We start from the raw sequence: 22,955 nt of genomic DNA, 5'->3' as shown, positions 1-22,955 counted from the left end.
CCCCACCACAGTGCGATATTTCCCACAGCAAGGACCAAGTGTCTTTGTGATATTTGCTATGTCCATCTCATCAATGATAAACCGAATCAAGAAAATGTGGTACACATGCACCATGGAATACTATGCAGCCATGAAATACTATGCAGCCATGAAATGAATGAGCTCATGTCCTTGGCAGGGAGGTGGATGGTGGTGGCGGCCATTATCCTTAGCAAACTAATGCAGGAACAGAAAACCAAATACCGGATGTTCTCACTTACAAGTGGGAGGTAAATGATGAAAACACATGGACACATGGGAGAACCATCACTCACTGGGGCGTACTGGAGTGCGGGGGTGGGAGGAGGGAGACGATCAGGAAGAACAGCTCACGGATACTGGGCTTAATATCTGGGTGATGTGATGATGTGTGCGGTAAATCACCGTGGCACACATTTACTTGTGTAAGAAACCTGCACATCCTTCACATTGTACCCCTGAGCTTAAAGTAAAATTTGGAAATTAAAAAAAAGTCAATATCTCAGAATCCTTATTTCTATGTTTTGGTCTTTGTGTCATTTATCTAAGCATTATGGTGACGTGAAAGCTGAGGCATAACAACAGTTAGTATGATTAGCAATTTAGCAGGATTATAGCTCAGTATGATATAACATCAACTACTAGTATTGAATTACATTCAACTCCTCAAAATACTTAAGGAAAGTTGGTAAGAAAAAGTATTCACACTTGAAAACATTTTTAAAATTCATGTAAATTGGATTGACACTGAGTACCACAGATGTCACTGCCACTATGCTAATGAATTACATAATAGTGTAGCCGGACGAGCCGCAGACAAAACCTCTCAGACACCGAGTTGTAGAAGGAAGGGCTTTATTCAGCTGGGAGCATCGGCAAGCTACTGTCTTAAAACCCGAGCTCTCCGAATGCACAATTTCTGTCCCTTTTAAGGGCTCACAACACTAAAGATTTCACATGAAAGGGTCGTGATTGATTTGAGCAAGTAATGGGTATGTGACAGGGGCTGCCTGCACCGGTGGTCAGAGAGAAACAGAACAGGGCAGGGAGTTTCACAGTGTTCTTCTATACAATGTCTGGAATCTATGAATAACGTCGGTTTCTAAGTCATGAGTTGATTTTTAACTACTAGGTTTAGGCCAGGCAGGCCCAGGTCAGTTTTTGGGCCTGGTGCGGGGCTGCCTGTCTTTGGTTTTACTTCCTTGTTGTTTTTTCTTAAAAAAGATACTGAATATAAAACAATATAAAACAACATGAGAGGATCTCTCTCTTCTCTCAATAGTAACCATAAGACCCAGTAAATAATAAAGGAGGAAATAAAAGGAGACATATCAAAGCATCATCAGATGAGTGCAGGAACACACACATGAACACACCCTGCAGTCAAACTGACAATTTAAACATCACTGAGTGCTATTTCAAGCATTATGTAGAAAGCTACAGACAACAGTGAACTTATTCTGAGCATGTCTTAATCCATCATCTTCACAGATGGCTATGGAAATGGCCTGTAAACGTTTTGTCTGATAACCCCTGAAGTAGTGACGTTCAAACTCTTTTATGAAAATGTGTGATAAATACACAGTTTATATATAGTCGACTAGGCAAATAAATATATGTATGTGTATAGGAATGTGCAGTGTATTTGTATATTCTCTATGCAGTGAACGCTATTTAGTAATTTATTTTATCTCCATTTTTTAAAATGCTGTTCTTTAAAATGCTGTTTTTGGCTGACAACATTAATCTTATGATCGAACATGGACTAAAAACTAGTTTAGATGGCACATGTATACATATGTACCAACCTGCACAATGTGCACATGTACTGTAAAACTTAAAGTATAATAATAAAAAAAAGAAATAATTAAAGCCTTTTCAGAGAACATCTTGGATGGTTGGTAAATGTTGCTACAGAATAAATGCAAAAACACATTAGAACCCAATTTTGTCGGCCTCCTTAGCAATTCAGTGCTTTTAGACAAAAATGTCATCTTTGATATGGGCCACAAAAGCCACTACAAAATATACAATTACTGATGAAATATGTGTTTCATCTGCAGATATCAGTGTCTGTTTTGCACAGGTGAAGTCTTAGTTGGACAGATGGGAACTCACAGGCAAAGGGGACAGAAAGTACATGTGACCTCTTCTGTTGGTATCATGAGGAGGCTTTGCTTGGGCTGCAGCATAGCTGAATGTCATGCATTGCATGCATTCACGGAGACCTCCCTGTGAATGCACAGGGACCTCCATTCCCCTATGGTGCTCCATTTTATGAGGCAAGTGGGAGAGCTACACTGAAAATGGTAGGTAGTAAATAATTTGGCCTCAACCACCAAGCAATCTGAGCTCACGTGACAGTGTTTACTCTGGTACCCTGAAACTTGCCAGCTGCTCAGAATCTGTAGACTTTGTCCCACCCACCCACCATCCTGTGGAAATCTAAGTTTGGTCATAGATTCCCATGCATGGAGGATGGGAAGCTCTGGTCATGTGGGAAATTGAGCCCTCCCACAGGTAGACTGGCTGTGTTGGTCCCAGCTCTGTTTCCTCCCTTAGCAGCTAGAGAGTTGCTAGGGTCATGTATCAAGCAACTCCTCTTGTCTCTACAGTGTCTTTCATACTTTCTGCTGCTTCCTGTTTGTCACAAGGGCTCCTTCACAACTTTCCCAATCCCAATACTATAATGATCCTTTGAACTCATTCAGCAGGTCCGGAGTTACAGTCCACAGGAATGGCAGCAGGAAGTTCAAATTTGGCAAGAAATTCAAGCCTGCCCTTTGAAACTGGAGTGAGGCCACTCAGGAATCATTAAAGTCCAGGTCTGCAGGTGATGTTTAATATTAAGCGTCAACTTCATTGGATCAAAGGGTGCAAAGTATTGTTCCTGGGTGTGTCTGAGAGGTTGTTGCCAAAGGAATTCTCTGGCTCTTAAAGAATAACTGCATTTTAAAGCCTTCCCGCAGTGAAGCCTTGAATGACTGAATGATAAAATGGCAAGAGATCATCAGATTTCTGTGGCCAGTGTAGCAGGGAGAATGCATGTAGGTCAGTGATGCTTAAGGTGGTTGTAAGATGCTTCTGCTAAGCATGTTCCCTGCCCTCTTGTCAGTTAGTCTTCATGAGCTACTTCGTGTAATTAGATTAAAGACTCATATAGTAGAGTCACCTCTAACCATACCATACATTACACATTACAGGTTTCTGCCTTGACACATTAGATGACAGGGTTTAAAGTACAATAACAGTAATGTGCTAATTCCTGAGTGGTTGACATAAATATATTTTACACATATTTTCCAAATTGGTGACTGTTAATTAGAATACCTCTTGAAGTTAAAAGAAACACTCCATGTTTAAGGGAGAAATTACCTAAACGTTTTTACTCTCCTCTGCTGAACCATTCCATTAGACTGTTTACATTAAAAGATAGTTCTCGGACTATTTCCAGCAGCCTATTGAACAAGACTCTGTTTTATTTTTTGGGAGATCATAGCTTTAAATGCAAATCTTCTTAAAATAAATAGCAGATTACATGATAAAAGAAAATAATACTATGAAATAATAATAAAAGAGCCACAGAATAAACTTAAAGGAAAAAGAAAGAGGTAGTGAATAAAAGACAGTTACAAATCATTAGTAAAAGAAAAAATAATTCAAATGTAATGCATTTAAAAGAATGGTCTTTTGAAAAATAGGTATGAATAGAGTATTCAGTAGTTTACACCATCTTGCAGAAAATGGAAAAAGCACGACATGGAATATGAACAAGACAGGGTGATTTAATATAGGGCATTATTGAAAGTGAATAAAATCTTGAACTCTAATATTTTCAGAGCATGAATGAAATGGTTGATAAGCTCGGAAGGCATCCCATTTACTTTCAGAAACTGATTTTAACTTTTTCAGATGTCTTACTATTGTTTTCCATTTCCATATCCCTCCATTTTTTCGTGTGTGGCACAGTTCATAATGCTGTCACACATTGATGACAAAACTGATAGTGATAGCTTAAGAGTAATGTGACCTTATATTTAATTATACAAATGGGAATACTTTCAAGTGTAAAAAGAGGCATCATTCATGTTGACATCACGGTAGAAGAAAACTGGGTACAAACGGTTACTGTACCTTAAAAACCACAGAAGGGTAAACGAGCCCAAATAAATATTTTTGCCCTTCTGCACAATAGAGTAAAAATAAATGCGATGCTGGCCTTTCTATTCACTTCCCTGATGCAGTTCCTAAGGTGACATTAACCATTTTCTTCCAAGAGAGACTATTTCCAGGAGACATTAAAAACAGTGTTTGCAAAAGATTATACATTTTACATTATACATCAGAAAGGAAGAAATACATCAGAAACAAAGAAATGAAATAAAGATTTTTTCTCAAATAAATTTCACGTTTCTGGTGACTTCACTGGATAATCCTGCAAAACATTTGTGAAAGAAATAATGTTGTTTCTACACAAACTCTTTATGATTGAAAAGAGATCACACTTTTCAAAACATTTTACAGAGTCCACATCAACCTGGTATCAAAACCAGACAAACATCATGAAAAAACAACATGACAGAATAATATAACTCATGTCTATAAAAGCATAGATTTATGTTTATGCTATAATAATAGCAGGTCAAAACTAGGAATATATTAAAAATTTACAACATCATAGCCAAATGAGATTCACCCCATGACTTGTATATATTTATACATGTATATGTGAGTTTAGCATGGTAATATGTACAAGAGAAGTATGACTTTCGCAGCAACAAACTATTGAAAATTTAAAATCAATGCCACTTAATATAGCGGCAAAATCTCATGAAATGTTTAGTGGTAACATTTAACAAAATATGTGCAAGACCTGTACTCAGAAGCCTAAAAAACTTTGCTGTGAAATATTAAAGCAGGCTGAAATCAGTGGAGAGGTATACCACGTTAATGGATTGCAATACTCAAGATTGTGAACATGTCAGTTTCTCCCAAATGAACTACACATTCAATGTAACCACAATCAAAATCCATGCAACTTTTTGTTTCTACAAATTGATAAGCTGAATTCAAAGTTTATATGGAAAAGCAAAGGGACTAGAATAGTCTAACAATTTTATAAAGAACAAAGAATATTGGAGGAATCGTTACCTGTTTTCAAGATGTATTTCATAACTGTGGTAATCAGGACACTGTGATATTGGCATAAGGAAAGAAATAAGGGCCAAAGCTAGACCTATATATTCTCGTTAATTTTTTTCCATAAGGTCCCAAGATAATTTAGTGGGAAAGGATGCTGTATTCAGAGAATGATGGTGGAACAATTGGACATTGACATGCAAACAAATGAACCTGAACCTTTGTCTCACACCATATACAAAAGTTAATTCAAAATGCATCATAGAACTTATCACACTTCTAGAAGAAAATGTAGGAGAATCTGTGGCAACATGTAAAACAACGATAGATGGGATACAAAACACACAAACTATGAAATAGAAAATTCATAAAATTTTTAATATTTATATATTTACATGCTATCCTTATTCAGTCACTAATTACTTTTCCAAGCATTATACAAATCACATGAAGAGGTCATTAGAATTCTGATTTCCTAGAGAAATTTCCATTTAAATTTTTCATACAAGCTCATGATGATGAAATCCCAGCATTACATTTAGGCTCCACAATACCCTGTAAGGAGAGCTGAATATTTATTATGCTCATAAAAATATGGCCTCACCCTGCCCCCACAGACTCAGTCCTTGAGTCCCTGAAGAAATGAAGTGATAATCAAAAGATCATGGAAGGGGTCAAAGGTAGTTGTGACATTGTATCTCTGGAACATGCTCCCAGGGAAATGTGGGAACAGCAACAATATAAACAGCAAAACAGTAACAGCTAGAATTGATTGGAAATTGACCATATGCCAGGGACTTTCCTGACAACCGTACATGTTTTCTTCACACACTCAGTGCTCTAAACTGCCCCAAGAACTACATAAATTTACTAGTAGTATTTCTATGGTACTACTGGAGAAAGGAGTCACAGAGATGTTAAGTAACTTTCTCAGTGTCACCAGCATTGCATTGAGTGGTGGAGGTACAGGTCAGAGGCATCATGGAAAACTCTATTGTGCTGCATATTTGTGCAAGGGTAAGATCTGAAGGGTAAGAGCCAAAGGCTATAGCAAAATATTTAGAATTTTATAGCATGGGACTGCACAGGCAAGAGACATTTGATTTCTTCAGAAATAGTTAAGAGATGGAGACTTGAAAGGATTGGCCTGGGTATGATTTGGAGACAGTGCCCTGAGTGTGTCATTACCATAACAGGCAGCATGTCTTCACCTGAAGATCTTGGGTTTGTACATCAGAGAACACAAAAAAACCTGTCCCTTCTATACCTTCACAAAGGAGAAACAAGCTGTGCAGCTGGGAAAGGAGACTACTTCCCTGCTCTACTAGTTCTCAGACAAGTTTCCATGCAAGTTGGAATCCAGGATCCTTTAAAAGTGAAGATTCCACGATTCACACCCAGTGAGTCTCATGTAGTGTGGTCGGAATGGTGCCCTAGGATCTGGGAATTTACTGCTCAGGCTAGGGAAGTTTCAGAAAACTGATTAAATCCCTTAGGTTGCAAAACTGTCTGCAATATACCCACTCTTCCCAAGACAGACATGAGGTTGAGAAGAGAGACCTCAGAGCACACAGGAACACAAGACATGATGAATGCAGTGTGAGACTCACCATAAGGGTAGGGCAGAGGGACTTTTGAGAAGGCCTCACAACTACATCTGGCCTTTCTCCCTGAAGACCTCAGTTTATCTCAAATCCCTTCTCTTTGTGGGTGGTGAATGGAGGGAATGCCCGAAAATAACCCTTTAGATTCCAAAATTGCATGGACTTCCCTAAGGGACCAGTGAACACATAAGATGGGAGGTGATGGAAGCTATCGTGCTCTTCCCACCAGCCTTGGATCTTTCTGGTACCATCGTGTCCATCCACGGGAGCCTAGAGCAATGTCAGGACTTAGGGCAAATGTCTTCCCTTCAGTAACAGACACCTGCACCTCCTCTGAGGAGGTTGTCTCCCTTCTCCTCCCTTCAGCTGTCCTTCTCCTGATCTCATCTGTGATCCCACAGCAGACAGCTGTCCCTGGTAGCCTGATGACCTAGCCTGGCACCTTGCTCTTGTGTCCCAGCCTGGAGAGAGCTATCCTCATCAAGAAGGACATCAGTCCCAGGATCTCAGAGCTATGACTACCACAGAACCATCTGAGTATTAATGTTCATGGCAGTGATTGATCTTTGAAATGAAGCTTCACCACCCATCGCAGCTGGCCCTGAGACACTTTCTTTTATTTCTGTTTTATTTGAGATGGGGTCCCACTCTGTTGCTCAGCCTGGATTACAGTGGAGAAATCATGGCTCACTCCCACGCTCAAGTGATGCTTCCATCTCAGCCTCCCAAGTAGCTGAGACTACAGGCATGCTCCACCATGCCTGGCTGTTTTTCAAAATTTTTAGTAGAAAAGGGGTCTCCCTATGTCCCCCAAGCTGGCGGGAGCCACCACGCCTATCCCTGAACCACTTTCTTATCACAGAAAGCAAAGCAAGACAGAGGAGGAAGGTGCCTGTAACCCCTCCCAGGGACATTGTGTCCTCCTCCTTGGTGCCCTGTTATTTCCTTTGTACCGACCGCAATATCCCTACTCTTTTTATGTAAACAAGAAGTTTGAGGATACTTCTTTTCATTCATAAACTTGTGGCTTATAGCCAGAATATCATCACCTACTGGGCCATTTTGGACTTTTCTGAGTGCAGCTGTGGTTGTTGGAATGATTGGTAGGGGCTGCTGGCATTTGGGGAATGAGTGTTACAGGGAGGCAAACATCTTTTTCCAAAGTCTTCCATAAACTGGATTTTCCATACATGTCACTTCCCTGTAAACTGAGGGAGACTTGTATGTTGCTTCATCTAAGAACTTATAAAGACTTATTGACTGCTTCAGAAATCACATCACTGCAGGGCATTCCATTCTTGGATTGCACTCCAACACAACATTCCAGCATCAGTTTTCTTTGTATCTGTGCATTCCTGGGGAAAATAGAATAAGGGGAATCCAACATACCTACGAACATGATCATTTCCATGATAAGCTCTTTGTTGATGGGGAAATTTATGTGGGAGATGTCAGTAGTGTGATCTCTCATGAGTTGGTGAACACACTGGCTATGCCCGTTGCTGTTACCGCTGTTGCAGGTGTATCTCCCTCGCCAGGCTCCAAGGTCCTTCTTGGAAGGATGGAAACATACCCAGTAGATCTCTGTGCCCTCAGGATGGAACAGAGGACCTCACATGCAGAAGGAGGGCAGAGAACACTTGTAGAATTGTAGTGACCTCTACATGGTTAGATGACCAAACCCTGAGTCGCAGTGACGAGCAGCATGGATGTCAGTGCATGGGAGGGGAACACCACAGGCCTCTGCGTTTGGAGCCATGCAGCAGAGTGAGATCAACCTGCAGTATCGATCTCAGTTATGCACTTTAAGGGCCCCAAATATAAGCAGCCTATTGGTTAGGGTTCCTCTGTGTGTGTGTGTGTGTGTGTGTGTCGTGGGGTGGGCTGTGCACCCACGTATTTATGTGAGTGAGTAGAGAGAGAGAGAGAAAGATTGAGTTTGAAGACCTAGCTCATGCAGCTGTTAAGACCGGCAAGTCCAAATCTTGCAGAGCAGGATGTCAGGCTGGAGACCCGGGGAAGAGATGATATGAGAGACCAAATCCAGGGGCAGTGTGGAGGCAGAATTTCTTCATCTTGTGGAGAACCACAGTCTTCTTCTCTGAAGGCCTTCAAGGAACTGGATGAGGCCCACCCACACTGGAGAGGGCAATTGGGTTTACTGAAAGTCTGCTCATTTAAATGTTAGTTCTCCTAAAGAAAAGCCTTCACAGAGACATCTACCCTGGTCAAAGTGAACATTTCTCATGCATTGTGGCGTAGCAAAGTTGACACATCAGCTTTCCCATCATAGCCATCTTATACAAATCCTAATAATGATGAAGGCCTATCTGACAAAGGCAGGTGACTTCCTAACTAAGATTCTGTATTATCCATTTTTGTCCAACCCAAGCCAGCATTTCAGGGTCATAACAACTCTGGCCAGGAAGCCGAAGCTGATGTGAATGCCTTCCAGGGATGAGGCAGTGATGGGATAGTCAGGGCATACAGGTAAGAACAATCCCAGAGGGCACAGGTGATACCCCTGGACACCAAGAGTTTACCCTTGTTAAGGCACCCCCAGCAGGACATACATTCGTCAGGTAGGAGCTGGCCAAGGCCCCCAATGTGGCCTCCCACTGAGGGACCTTTCCCTCTAGGGTTCTTTGTCCAGTCCAAACAATTGATTTGCATCTTTCCTTTAGTGGAACTATCAGCAGGCAGTCAGTTCAGAGTAGTCATTGACATTAGTTCTTCCTATTCACAAGTGTGAATGACATCCCTAGGTGTTCTATGTGGGATGTTCAGCAGCTGGGTCACCCCTGCTGCCCAATGGTCACAGCTCGGTCAGATGTAAGTTTGGGTTCAGGATTCAGTGTGGTTTCAAAATTGGCCTTAGGTTTTGACTGTGGGCTCCTCACAGGCAGAGAGACCCACCATCTGTGCTGTCACTGAGTATCTCCAATTCAGTGTAGTACTGTGGGAGTAGCGACACAGTGTTGACACAATGCCGATCTTGCTTTTGTTCCGTCTGCAAGTAATCAACCATTTTGATCCATTTGGCCTCATTGTCTTCTTACCCACCAAATCTATGAATATATGACAAGACAAAATAACAACCGCACTGGCGATCCTTGTGTCCCTGTTAGCCACCACAGGGCTGCTTAGGGACTGCCTGAGCTCTTGACACACTATGATATTGAGTTGTGTGGTGTTGACTGACTGGAGTAGACTTATTCTTCAATGGCATCACACACACCAAACAAGTTTTCAGCACATACTACTGACGTAGTGTTGGCCTTGTCACACCTCGGTTATTTACAAATCAACTTCAAAAGCAATGCCATGTCTGATACCAGCTACAACTGCTATTTAATTTACTTATTTACATCAAATCAGTTTCTGAAGTCAAATGCATTTTAAAAGGTAGACTAATATTCCTACTTGAAATTCCAAAGCACTTATCACATACTAGAGATGTAGTTGTAAAAAAAATGTGAAATTTTAAAGGGATTAAGGAAAGATAACTAGTAAATTTATCTGCAATGTAATGCCTGCATCTTATGTTATTTCATTTATTCTTCAAAGCAAGTATTTAGTCTAAATATTCTAATTTCTACTTTGTAAATGGGGAAACAGTCCCACAGGATGTAAGTATCTTGCCCAACATCACAAGGCCAGTGTTTGAGAGGCAGGATGGACACCCAAGGCTATGCCATGCCATTGCCTGTAAGGAGACAGTGTAGGTAGGATCCAAGTAATTTTGCTTCAGCAAATTGACCTAGTCGCTTTCCTTTTTCTTCTGCCTAGGCCCTAGTTCTTTCATCCAGCTCTATAGTCTAGGGAATTCTCACATATCTTGTGGCAAATGGGATATCCTAACGAAGGATGCAGATACAGAGATACATAGGGGAAGGAATGAAGGAAGAGGCAGGGGGCTTCCATGGCCTCTACGGGCATGCTACCCTCCATGTGTTCCGCTAGGCAGAAGCTCTATGAACCCTGTCCTTTTGGGTTTTGATGGAGGTTTTCATTATAAAGGCATGATTGATTAAACTGTTGGCCCTCCATTGGCAATCAACTTAACCTTCAGCCCCTCTCCCTGTCCTGAAGGTTGGGGATGCAGCTGAAAGTGCGAACCCTCTAAGCTCCCATCCTAGAGCTACCTAGGAGCTGCCAGCCATCAGTCAACTCACTAGCATACAAAAAGACGTCACTATGAGGCAATTCTAAAACCTGTAGGAGTTGTATGACAGTAAGCAGGGTCCAGGACCAAATATATATATTTCACAATATCACACATGTGTATACCAGCTCAATCAGAATGCAAAGTTGCAAAAATGATACTATAGTTTATTCAGACAGAGTCGCATTCGCCCAGGCTGGAGTTGCAGTCGTGTGAACATGACTACCTGCATCCTCGACCTCCTAGACTCAAGGGATCCTCCCATCTCAGCCTCCAGAGTAGCTGGAACTACACCTACAAACATACATGCATACATTCATGCATTCATTCATTTATTTTTGTAGAGAGGGGGTTTTGCCATGTTGCCCAGGCACGTCTCACTCTCCCAAGCTCAAGCAATCCCCTTACCTCAGCATCCCAATGTGCTTGGATTACAGGCATGAGCCACTCCACCCGGCCAAAATTTACAATAGGGTCTAATATGTGAGAATAAATGAACAAAAGATGTGTGATACTTCTTTGGAGAAAACTGGAAATCTTTATTGAGATTTTTAAAAGTCAAATATCTCGGATAAATCCAGTTTGCATTCTTTCAGCTTGCCTTTGTTTAAAGCTGTGGTTGCCCTTCCCCTGCAATAGAAACACAACAGGAAGGAACATTACTAGCAGAACTGCATTCAGATGAAATTAAAGGTATACAAAGGACACCAAAATTTTAGTTTTATACATTGGACAAAAACCAGAAGCCTAAGTAAGAGTCACCCTATGGCTAACATTCCACTAGACCTCTGTAGAGACTTTGAACATAACACCTCCAAGCATACACATTAAACAACATTTTTTAAACACACCCCGCTTTTGGTGCTAGAAGGATACCAAAAGACAGTCTGAGACCAGAACACATTAAATCAAGTGAACCTATTAAAAGGGGCTTAAAGTAGATAGCAAACATTGTGTAGAGTTTTACTCAAAATGCAACTAAAACACAAAAAACCTAAGCAACCGAAGGAATTTGTGAAAAATATATAATTTAATGTTTTGGCTTGAAACTATCACCTGGATGTCCAATAGGCTCCTGCAAATAGTCTGAGAAGTATGTTTTGCCATAATGTAACTGAAAACAGTTATGATACATTAGGAAATACGTAAGTGAAGTGAATAGAAGGTCCAGTATTGCATTTGTTTTTTGTCTATTGTGCATAAGTGCAATAATATTGCTTTGGGCTAGTTTACCCTTCTTCGTCCTTTTTTGACATACACTAACCATTTGCATCCAGTTTTCACCTATAGTCATTATGTCAATATGAATAATGACACATTTTTCACCGGAAAGTATTCTCATTTGTGTAATTAATTAAATGGTAATATAAGTTTTAAGATATCACTGTCATTATTGACATTAAAACGTGAAAGAGTTATACATCATAAGCAGTGTGGCAAAGAAAAAGAAATGGAGAGGGAAACAAAATCGGAGAGTAACACATCTGGAAAGCTAAATATTTGCTTCTAAAAGTGACTGTTTTTGGCTGGGCGCAGTGGTTCACGCCTGTAATCCCAGCACTTTGGGAGGCCGAGGCAGGCAGATCACCAGGTCAAGAGATCAAGACCATCCTGGCTAACACGGTGAAACCCCCGTCTCTACTAAAAATACAAAAAATTAGCCAGGCGTGGTGGCTGGTGCCTGTAGTCCCAGTTGCTCGGGAGGCTGAGACAGGAGAATGGCATGAACCCGGGAGGCGGGGCTTGCAGTGAGCCAAGATCGTGCCACTGCACTGCAGCCTGGGCAGCAGAGAGAGACTCCATCTCAAAAAAAAAAAAAAGTGACTGTTTTTTGAGGTACAACTGGCAAATTTCACGTCCTTCCACAGTCTTTGTGATGTTCAGATATTCAGGTATTTCAGGGATATATTAAATAATGTAGGCATTCTGAGCATATCAACCATATCATCCACACTCTGAAAACATTAGTGTTCAAGAATGTATTCCCTTTCAATTATGCCCTACATTCAATATCTGTGTCTTGTTCATATTCTGTGTTGTGCCTTTTCCATTTTCTTCAAGATTGTTTAATCTGCTGGATGCTCTTCCTAGCTATTTCTCAAAAGAACATTCTATTAAATTTATTAATATCAAATTAGTTTTCCTTTTGTTAATGATGAATACCTTTCATTTACTGCCTGTTTCTTTTTCCCTTGAGTCTATTCTGTGACTTTTATTATTTTGCTCTTTCTTAGTATTATTTTCTTGTATCATGAAATTTGCTATCTATTTTAATAAGATATACATTTAATGCTATGACAGTCCTAAGAATACAACTGAGGCTTGTTCAGTAGCCTCCTGGAAATCACAATCTTTTAATATTAATAGCCTAATGGAGTGGTTCAGAAGTGTGGAGTAAAAACATTTAGGTAATTTCTTCCCTAAACATGCAGTGCTTCCTTTAAATTCAGAAGTTCTTCTAATTAAGTCAGCAATTTGGAAAACGTGTAAAAGATACTTACATGGACTACTCAGGACTAAGTACGTTATAGTCTTTGAACTTTAAATCGTATCTTCTGATGACTCAAGGCAGAAACCTGTAATACATAACCTCTGATACGGTTAGAGGTTGCTGTATGTGTCTCCAATCTAATTACACACAGTAGCTCATGAAGACTGACAGGAGGGTAGGGAGCATGCTTAGCACAGACATCTTACAAACACCTTGAGCATCACTGACCTACATGCATGCTCCCTACTTCATGGGCCACAAAAACTTGACTGTCTCTTTCCATTTTACTATTCAGTCTTTCAAGGCCTCACTGCGGGAAGACTTTAAAATGCAATCACTGGGTCCGGCAAGGGAGGTGGCTCATGCTTATAATCCCAGAACTTTGGGAGGCTGAGGCAGGTGGATCACTTGAGATCAGGAGTTCGAGCCCAGCCTGGCCAACATGGTGAAACCCTGTCTCTACTAGAAATACAAAAATTAGTCCAGCGTGGTGGCACGCACCTGTATTCCCAGCTACACAGGAGTCTGAGGCATGAGAATCCCTTGAAACCGGGAGGTGGAGGTCACAGTGAACCGAGATCAGACCACTGCACTCCAGCCTGGGCGACAGAGTGAGACCCCTACTGAAAAAAAACCATGCAATCGTTGTTTAAGAGCCTGAGAGAATTCAGGATTTGACAAAATCCAAGAACACTCATGAAGGTCTCCATACAGGAAAACAAACAACAAGTAGAGTGCCAGCTCATTTACTTAGGAGCAATGAAATCTCAACTCGGATATTATAATTGGACTGAAGCTGATTGTTATGATAAACAAATCACGAAAATCAAATTATCTTTGTATTTTCTCCAACAGAACCAAAACATGCAGAAATCAGCAATGAAATGATTTTAATCTATCTGATGTGCATTCACTACTTTCAATAAAAGCAAAAACCGGTGCAGGATTTATGTGTTTTGTCCAGAATCTCACAAATTATCTTAGAGCTGGTATTAGAATCTTCTTCAGGGTCAGCATATTTCATACGAAGTGGTATTACAAATGTATTATGTATTTGTGAAAAGCAGAAAGTAGAAAATAATCTACAAATTTTTAGCTGTTGGTTATACTCAGAAGTAAGAAAATGCTTTTCTTTTCTTTTTTCTTTTCCTTTCTTTTTTTTCCCCCCTGAGATCGGAGTTTCACTCTGTTGCCCAGGCTGGAGTACAGTGGCATGATCTCGGCTCACTGCAACCTCCGCCTCCCGGGTTCAAGCAGTTCCTCTGCCTCACCCTCCCGAGTAGATGGGATTACAGGTGCCTGCCATGAAGCCCGGCTAATTTTTTGTATTTTTAGTAGAGACTGGGTTTCACCATTTGCCCTGGCTGGTCTCGAACTCCTGACCTCAAATTATCCACCCGCCTCGGCCTCCCAAAGTGCTAGGATGACAGGCGTGAGCCCCCGCTTCTATTTGATGATTCAATATGGCTTTGACCCAATTTGTGTCTGTATCTGATAGTCTTTCAGTTTTGCAGTCAGGCTTCTGGGGTCTCGACTACCTTCCCGAGAAAGTCTGCATTTGGACTCTGTTTTTAAAGGGGCAGTAACATTCTCTCTTTTCATTATCAAAAGTGTAATATTATGGAATACAGAAAGCACGTAATTTTGAATCTTAATGGATAACATACCTCCTTCTGGCATTTTAAATTGCTCTCATTTTGTCAGAATCTTCCCCTGGACACCAGGGCCAACTCCACATTCATCCCCAGTCTTTGACTGAGACAGCTTCTGGAGATCAGCTTCCAGGTCAGGTACTAAAAAATACCAAGGATATCGACTGGAGCAGCCAAACCAGAATGATAAATAAGGAAATGATCCTATTCTTTTCCTCAGTGTGATGCAATAAAAGCCTGTAGGCTACTGTGGTAATAAATGTGCTGCAAAGATGTCCCACCTTTGTTTTCCTGTATTATGATATCTTAACTAACAATCTGAGGATAAATCACACCACACCTACATTTCCCATACTTTTTAACATTGTGTGTTATAAACACTCAGCTACCTAGGAAATCTGAAGTATCTCAGCTACCTAGGAAATCTGAAGACTGCCCCGTGGATAGCATTTTAATCATACCTTAAATATAATGTTCTGAATGATTAGATCAATGTACTGGTCTGCTTATGACAAATCTTATAGTCCTGACACTAATTCCCTGTTCAGGTACCCTGAAAGTGTTGGGGTTAAACTTAATTAATGTTTAGGTCCAAAGGCCCTATATGTCATTAAGAAAAAGTACCCGATACAACAGCAAAACCACTGTCTTCCAATGAGAGTACGGGAACTGAAGTGCAGAGAAATTAATGGGCATTGTTGACAGTCATATTCTGGAAACCCCTTAACAGTGAATTGCTAAAATAATCCATGGCCCAAATTCTGTCTATCTTTAGTTTGAAAATGCTATCTATTCGTTGAGGAAACAATTTCTGTTTCATGATAATCTTATTGTACTTGGAGTTTTCTAATTATAAAAATATTGAAACAACTTTTAAAAGCCCCTTCAAAGTTCCTACTGATATAGTTACCTGTATTCCAGTGTCCTGAATTATCCACCTTTTACCAAACATACTGTCAAAAATAGGCATCAGAGGAAACAGTGGCTGTCATTTATTGGCCTCTTTTCTGGAGATGCTATCCTACTTCACTGAACTGCGTTTTGTCCTGAGTCAATGCTGAGTACCTTACAGTGCAGACATATTTGAGTATTAAGCATTTTTAAGCAAAATCATTCACATTTTCTGACATGGATGGTGGGAAGAATGCAAACCTTGGAACAAAATATGAATTCCTTCTCCATGAGTCAAGTGTTCTTGGTAAGTCTCAATCTCTGAGCCTCATTTTTCAGTTTTATTTATTTATTTATTTATTGACACAGAGTTTCATTCTTTTTGCCCAGGCTGGAGTGCAACGGTGCAGTCCCGGCTCACTGCAACCTCCACCTCCCGGGTTCAAGCAGTTTCTCTGCCTCAGCCTCCCGAGTAGCTGGGATTACAGGCATGTGCCACCACCCCCGGCTAATTTTTGTATTTTTAGTAGAGACGGGGTTTCGCCATGTTGCCCAGGCTCGTCTCGAACTCCTGAACTCAGGTGATCCACCCACCTTGGCCTCCCAAAGTGCTGGGATTACAGATGTCAGCCACCATGCCTTGTGCAGCAAGGGGCATGCACACTGAGTCAGGCACATGCAGGGCCGGCCAGGGTTTTCCTGCTATCCCCACAACCTTATCCCAGGTAGTTTGTAGTAGGAAGAAAGGGACGTGAGAGATTTTTAAAATTTTTTTTGTCTCTTGCCCAACCATTCTCAGGCATCCAGAAACATTGAGAACAGAGAGTCCCATGTCACCCTTAGTGGAGGGTGTGTCTCAGAAAGACCTTTTGTGACAGAAATAAAGAATTTTATGTCTATATTTACACATACTGTTTTCTCAGGGTGTTTTTCTGTTGTCCAGGGTGGAGGGCAGTGGCATGACCATGGCTCACTGCAGCCTCCATCTCTTGGGCTCAAGCGATCCTCCTCACACAGCAACCTCCCCTGTAGCTGGGACTGCAGTTGGCCGCCACCACGCCCGCCTAATGTATTTAATTATTATTATATTTTAGATGCGGGGTGTCACTGAGTTGCTCAGGCTGCTTTCAAACACATGGCCTCAAGTGATCCTCCCATGCCTGCCAATTTTTATACATGCTTTTTATACATGCTGTAGACAATCCATTCACACCTGTACTTTTTTTTAAGGTTGTGTTATTGCACTTTTATACCTCTTGACTGGTAGCTGAATTCCCTGAATACCTGTAAGGTAATCACTGGCTGACCAATGAGTGTGGTTTTAACAATGGCTCACAGTGGCTTGGAAAGCCCTCATGGGAAGTATTTCTGAGGAAAAGTGGAGAGTGTGCAGGAATAGTTTTGAAAAACAGAGACAACCGATGTCCTCCTTCCCTCCCTTGCCTCTCCTCATGTGCCAGGTTTTCTGTTTTCTCCACTATTACAGAATCACCATGTTGTATCTTGTGATGAAAAGTTTTTATCTCTTTAATCATCCCATTTCGTCCTCCAGACCTTTTTTTTTCTGGAAGGGTTGTAAGCAGAAGGGACGAAACATCTTCAGAAAAACACATTATGATATAAACTTAGTGAAAAGATTCATCATATTTAAGAAATGGACAGCATGAAATCCTGAATTCATAAAAATTTTAAAAATCAGTTTACATAACATCCATCCCTTTTGTCTCTATCCCTTATCCAGTGAGGAGTGTAGAAAAGATGAATTCCTTGCTTGTGGCAACTGCATTAATTAGTCAAACTGCTGGACCCTTTTCGTCAATATCACACATCCAGATGTAATAGCCACAAAACACAAAGACATTTTACAACTGTACCTGTTTTTTTTTTTTATCTCATTGTAATTTCCATCAAAACCCTAGCACTGAACTCAACATTCACAGAGTTATGATACCATGGCCAAGAGAAATCCTGCCTCAAATGTTGGGAGGAGGCTGCAGCAGTGGCAGTCCAGCTGAAGACAAGGCTGAAATGTGTCTTCACACACCCCACTCCCTTTTTGAGACAGGGTTTCTCTCTGTCATCCAGGCTGGAATACACTGGAGGACTTAGAGCTCACCACAACCTAGGACTCCTAGGCTCAAGCAATCCTCCTGTGTTACCTTCCTGAGTATGATGGGACTATAGACATGTGCCATGATACCCAGCTAATTTTAAAAATTGTGTAGAGCAGGGGTCTCACTATGTTGCCCAGGCTGGTCTTGAACTCCTGGCTTCAAGTGATTCTCCTCCCTCAGCTTCTCAAAATACTGGGATTACAGGTGTGAGCCACTGCCAGTGGTCTTTTCTTCTCACTTTTTTTCCTTTATCTAAGACTTAAGTTTTATCTAAGGCTTTGCTTTAACCCAGGAAACTGATTTTTTCCCTCCCACTTAGAGGAAAGAACAATTCAAACGTTCAGTATTTTTGGCCTACTGAAAGTTCATTGGCAACAATTGTATCCAGTCTCTACCTGCCTGCAGGAGAAAACAAAAATTAAAGACTGCGCTTTCCCCCTATATATTATCATGCACAGAACAGCAGTTGAGGGATCCAGTGAGCCAGTTTTCTTGCAGTTGGAGGGATTATTGTGAATGGTGTGAGTACATGTATTTTTCATAATAGACAACAGCTCAGCTGCTGCTTCATACTATGGGGAAATCCATAGTCTCCCAGAAGTGACAGCTTCCTCATCTCTACCCCTTCGCTCTTCCCTTACTCAAAGAAAGTTTCACCATGTTGTAGTGAGTCAGGGTCCTGCTGGTGAATCACACGGTTGCTGACACTGTGTCAGGGACCCCCAAGGCCACCCTCACCTTCAGTGATTCATGGACATTCTCTGCTGCCCTTCTGCATACAATACTCCTAACTGAAGCCAGCCCCCTCACCTCAGGTCAGTATACCATGCCTCCCACCTTGTCATGGGCTTTGCTCCTACAGTGATCACTCCTCTCTCCAGAACCATCGACTGCTCCCTCTACATTGGATCATTCCCCAAGCTAAGGGAAAACTCACCCTCTTCCCCCATGTCCTTCTCTAGCTACGAACACATTTAATTCCTGCCCTGCAAAGGAAAACTGCATGAACTTATGCAACACACTTCATTGGAGTCCATTTTCAAAATTATCTACAAAGGAAAATGAACCAGAATATCCAAAACAATTCTGAAGTTTAACTTTGGGGAATTCACCCTACAGGAGGTCAAGATTCACATTAATTCTATTATATTTATTGATTGATTATGTTATCAGTGCATTGGAAGAAGGTGACTTCCCCCTTGGCTTGGGGATTGATCCAATATAGAGGGAGCCGTTGATGGTTCAGGAGAGAAGAGAGATCAGTGCAGGAGCGGAGCCCCTGAGAAGGTGGGAGGCATGGGATCCTCAGCTGAGGTGAGGGTGCTGCCTTGAGTTAGGAAGCATTGCATAAAGTTGTTGATTATGATTCTTAATCATCCAGCCCCATATGGCAATTGTGTTACTTCTCCAGCATTCAAGACAGTGTGGTATTGGAGAAAAGTCAACAAATCAAAATAGAGCCAGCAATAGACTCACAAACCTAATAAGTTGATTTTCAGAAAAGTGGCAAAGGCAAAGGAGAAAGATTACCTTTTTAAAATATTGTGTTGTTTTCCCCTGTCTCATGGCCAATATATTGTTTTTTATTCCTCTGGTTTCCTTCCCTCTGTTTCTCCTTTGCTCTTCAACTGCTGTTCTGTTTGTCTGTCTGCCCCACCACAGTCCGATATTTCCCACAACAAGGACCAAGTGTCTTTGTGGTATTTGAGATGTCCTTCCCATCAATGATAAACTGAATCAAGAAAATGTGGTACATATACACCATGGAATACCATGCAGCCATAAAAAAATGAGATCATGTCCTTGGCAGGGACATGGATGGTGGTGGCAGCCATTATCCTTAGCAAACTAATGCAGGAACAGAAAACCAAATACCGGATGTTCTCACTTATAAGTGGGAGGTAAATGATGAAAACACATGGACACATGGGAGAAGCATCACACACTGGGCCTACTGGACTGCGGGGGTGGGAGGAGGGAGAGGGTCAGGTAGAGTAGCTCGTGGATGCTGGGCTTAATGCCAGGGTGATGTGATGATGTGTGCAGTAAATCACAGTGGCACATATTTACCTATGTAAGAAACCTGCACATCCTGCACATGTACCCCTGAGCTTAAAGTAAATTTTGGAAATAAAAAAGGTCAGTATTTCAGAATCCTTCTTTCCATGTGTTGGTCATTGTGCCATTTATCTAAGCATTATGGTGACATAAAAGCTGAGGCATAACAACAATTAGTATTATCAGTAATTTTCCAGGATTATACCCCAGTATGATCTAACATCAACTACTAATATTGAATTGCATTTGACTCCTGGAAGTACTTAAGGAAAGTTGGTAAGAAAAAATATTCATGCTTGAAAATATTTTTAAAATTTGTGTAAATTGGATCAACACTGAATACCACAGATGTCGCTGTCACTGGATGCTAATGAAGTACATAATAGGAACTATAAGACACAGTCAATAATAAAGGGGGAAATAAAAGGGAACATATCAAAGCACTGTCAGACGAGTGCAGAAGCACACACATGGTCACACCTGCAGCTGCAGAAAGACATGGTAGGAAGTAAAGCCCCACAACTCATCAGCCTTCCTTCTCACCAGCTCATGAGTTCACAAATGAGTTTGCTGAGGGTCAAATGCCCACAGTAAAACTGACCAGTTTAAGCATCACTGAGTGCCATTTCAAGCATTATGTAGAAAGCCACAGACAACAGTGAACTTATTCTTAGCAAATCTTAATCCATCATCTTCACAGATGGCTAAAGAAATGGCCTGTAAACATTTTATCTAATAACCACTAAAGTAGTGACGTTCAAACTCTTTTATGACAATGTGTGAGAAATACACAGTTTATATATAGTCAACTAGGCAAATAAATATACGTTTGTACATGGGGATGTGTAGTGTATTTGTATATTCTATATGCAGTGAACGCTATTTAGTAATATATTTTATCTCCATTCTTTAAAATGCTGTTTGTGGCTGACAACATTAATCTTACGACCCACTATGGATTAAAAACCAGTTTAGAAATGATTACAGCTTTTCAGAGAACATCCCCCAAGGTTGATAAATGTTGCTATAGAATATATGCAAATATGCATGAGAACCCAATTTTGTCCACCTCCTTTGCAATTCAGTGTTTTTAGACAAAAATATCATCTTTGTTATGGGCCACAAAGGCTACTACAAAATATACAATTACTGATGAAATATGTGCTTCATCTGCAGATATCAGCGTCTCTTTTGCACAGGTGAAGTCTTACTTGGACAGATGGGAACTCACAGGCAAAAGGGACAGAAAATACATGTGACCTCTTGTCCTCTTGATATCATGTGGAGGCTTTGCTTGGGCTGCAGCATAGCTGAATGTCATGCATTGCATGCATTCATGGAGACCTCCCTGTGAATGCACAGGGACCTCCATTCCCCTATGGTGCTCCCATTTTATGAGGCAAGTGGGAGAGTTGCACTGAACATGGTAGGTAGTAAATAATTTGACCTCAACCACCAAGCAATCTGAGCTCACGTGACAACGTTTACTCTGGTACCCTGAAACTTGCCAGCTGCTCAGAATCTGTAGACTTTGTCCCACCCACCCACCATCCTGTGGAAATCTATGTTTGGTCATAGATTCCCATGCATGGAGGATGGGAAGCTCTGGTCATGTGGGAAATTGAGCCCTCCCAGAGGTAGACCGGCTGTGTTGCTCCCAGCTCTGTTTCCTCCCTTAGCAGCTAGAGAGTTGCTAGGGTCATGTATCAGGCAACTCTTCTTGTCTCTACAGTGTCTTTCATACTTTCTGCTGCTTCCTGTTTGTCACAAGGGCTCCTTCACAACTTTCCCAATACCAACGCAATTATGATCCTTTGAAGTCATCCAGCAGATCCGGAGTTATGGCCCACAGGAATGGCAGTGGGAAGTTCAAATTTGGCAAGAAATTCAAGCCTGCCCTTTGAAGCTGGAGTGAGGCCACTCAGGAATCATTAAAGTCCAGGTCTGCAGGTGATGTTTAATATTAAGTGTCAACTTGATTGGATCAAAGGGTGCAAAGTAATGTTTCTGGGTGTGTCTGAGAGGTTGTTGCCAAAGGAGATTAACATTTGAGCCAGCGGACTGGGAGAGGTAGACCCACCCTCAATCTGGGTGGGCACCATCTAATCAGTTGCCAGCGCCACTAGAATAAACTAAGCAGAAGAACATGGAAAACTAGACTTGCTGAGTCTTCCAGCCTCCAACTTCTCCCGTGCTGCATGCTTCCTGTCTTCGAACATCAGACTCCAGGTTCTTCTGCTTTTGGACTCTTGAATTTACACCAGTGATCTGCTAGGGGCTCTCGGGCCTTCAGCCACAGACTAAAGCCTGCAATGCTGGCTTCAATACGTTTGAGGTTTTGGAACTCAAACTGCCTTTCTTGCTCCTCAGCTTGCAGACAGCCTATTTTGGGACTTCGCCTTGTGATTGTGTAAGTTAATACTCCTTAACAAACCCTGCTTCACATACACATCTATCCATCAGTTCTGTCCTTCTACAGATCCCTAACTAATACAGTGTGAAACAGTACAATCTAGCCATCTGATGGCTGCACATCCTGCACATGTACCCCATTTTTCCAATCAGTATTCTGATTTTTGTTTTGTTTTGATTTGCTATGGTTTGGTTTGGTTTTTTTGAGAGGGAGTCTTGCTCTTGTTGCCCAGGCTGGAGTGCAATGGCGTGATCTCGGCTGGCTGCAACCTTTGCCCCTGGGTTGTATCGATTCTCCTGCCTCAGCCTCCTGATTAGCTGGGATTACAAGTACCCACACCATGCCCAGCTAAGTTTTTGTATTGTTAGTAGAGACGATGTTTCACCATTTTGGCCAAGCTGGCCTCGAAC

At 41.4% G+C, this 22,955-nt stretch overlaps 1 pseudogene; it reads right to left on the bottom strand.

The window, feature by feature from the left end:
• Positions 1-14,875: 14,875 nt before the first annotated feature.
• Positions 14,876-22,955, bottom strand: part of LOC129395223 (X antigen family member 5-like) — a 38,138-nt pseudogene continuing 30,058 nt past the window's right edge.

The sequence above is a fragment of the Pan paniscus genome, chromosome X (assembly GCF_029289425.2).
Source record: "Pan paniscus chromosome X, NHGRI_mPanPan1-v2.0_pri, whole genome shotgun sequence".
NCBI classification, from domain to species: domain Eukaryota; kingdom Metazoa; phylum Chordata; class Mammalia; order Primates; family Hominidae; genus Pan; species Pan paniscus.
The sequence above is the reverse complement of the archived record's forward strand: the minus strand, read 5'-3'. Positions and strand labels throughout refer to the sequence as shown.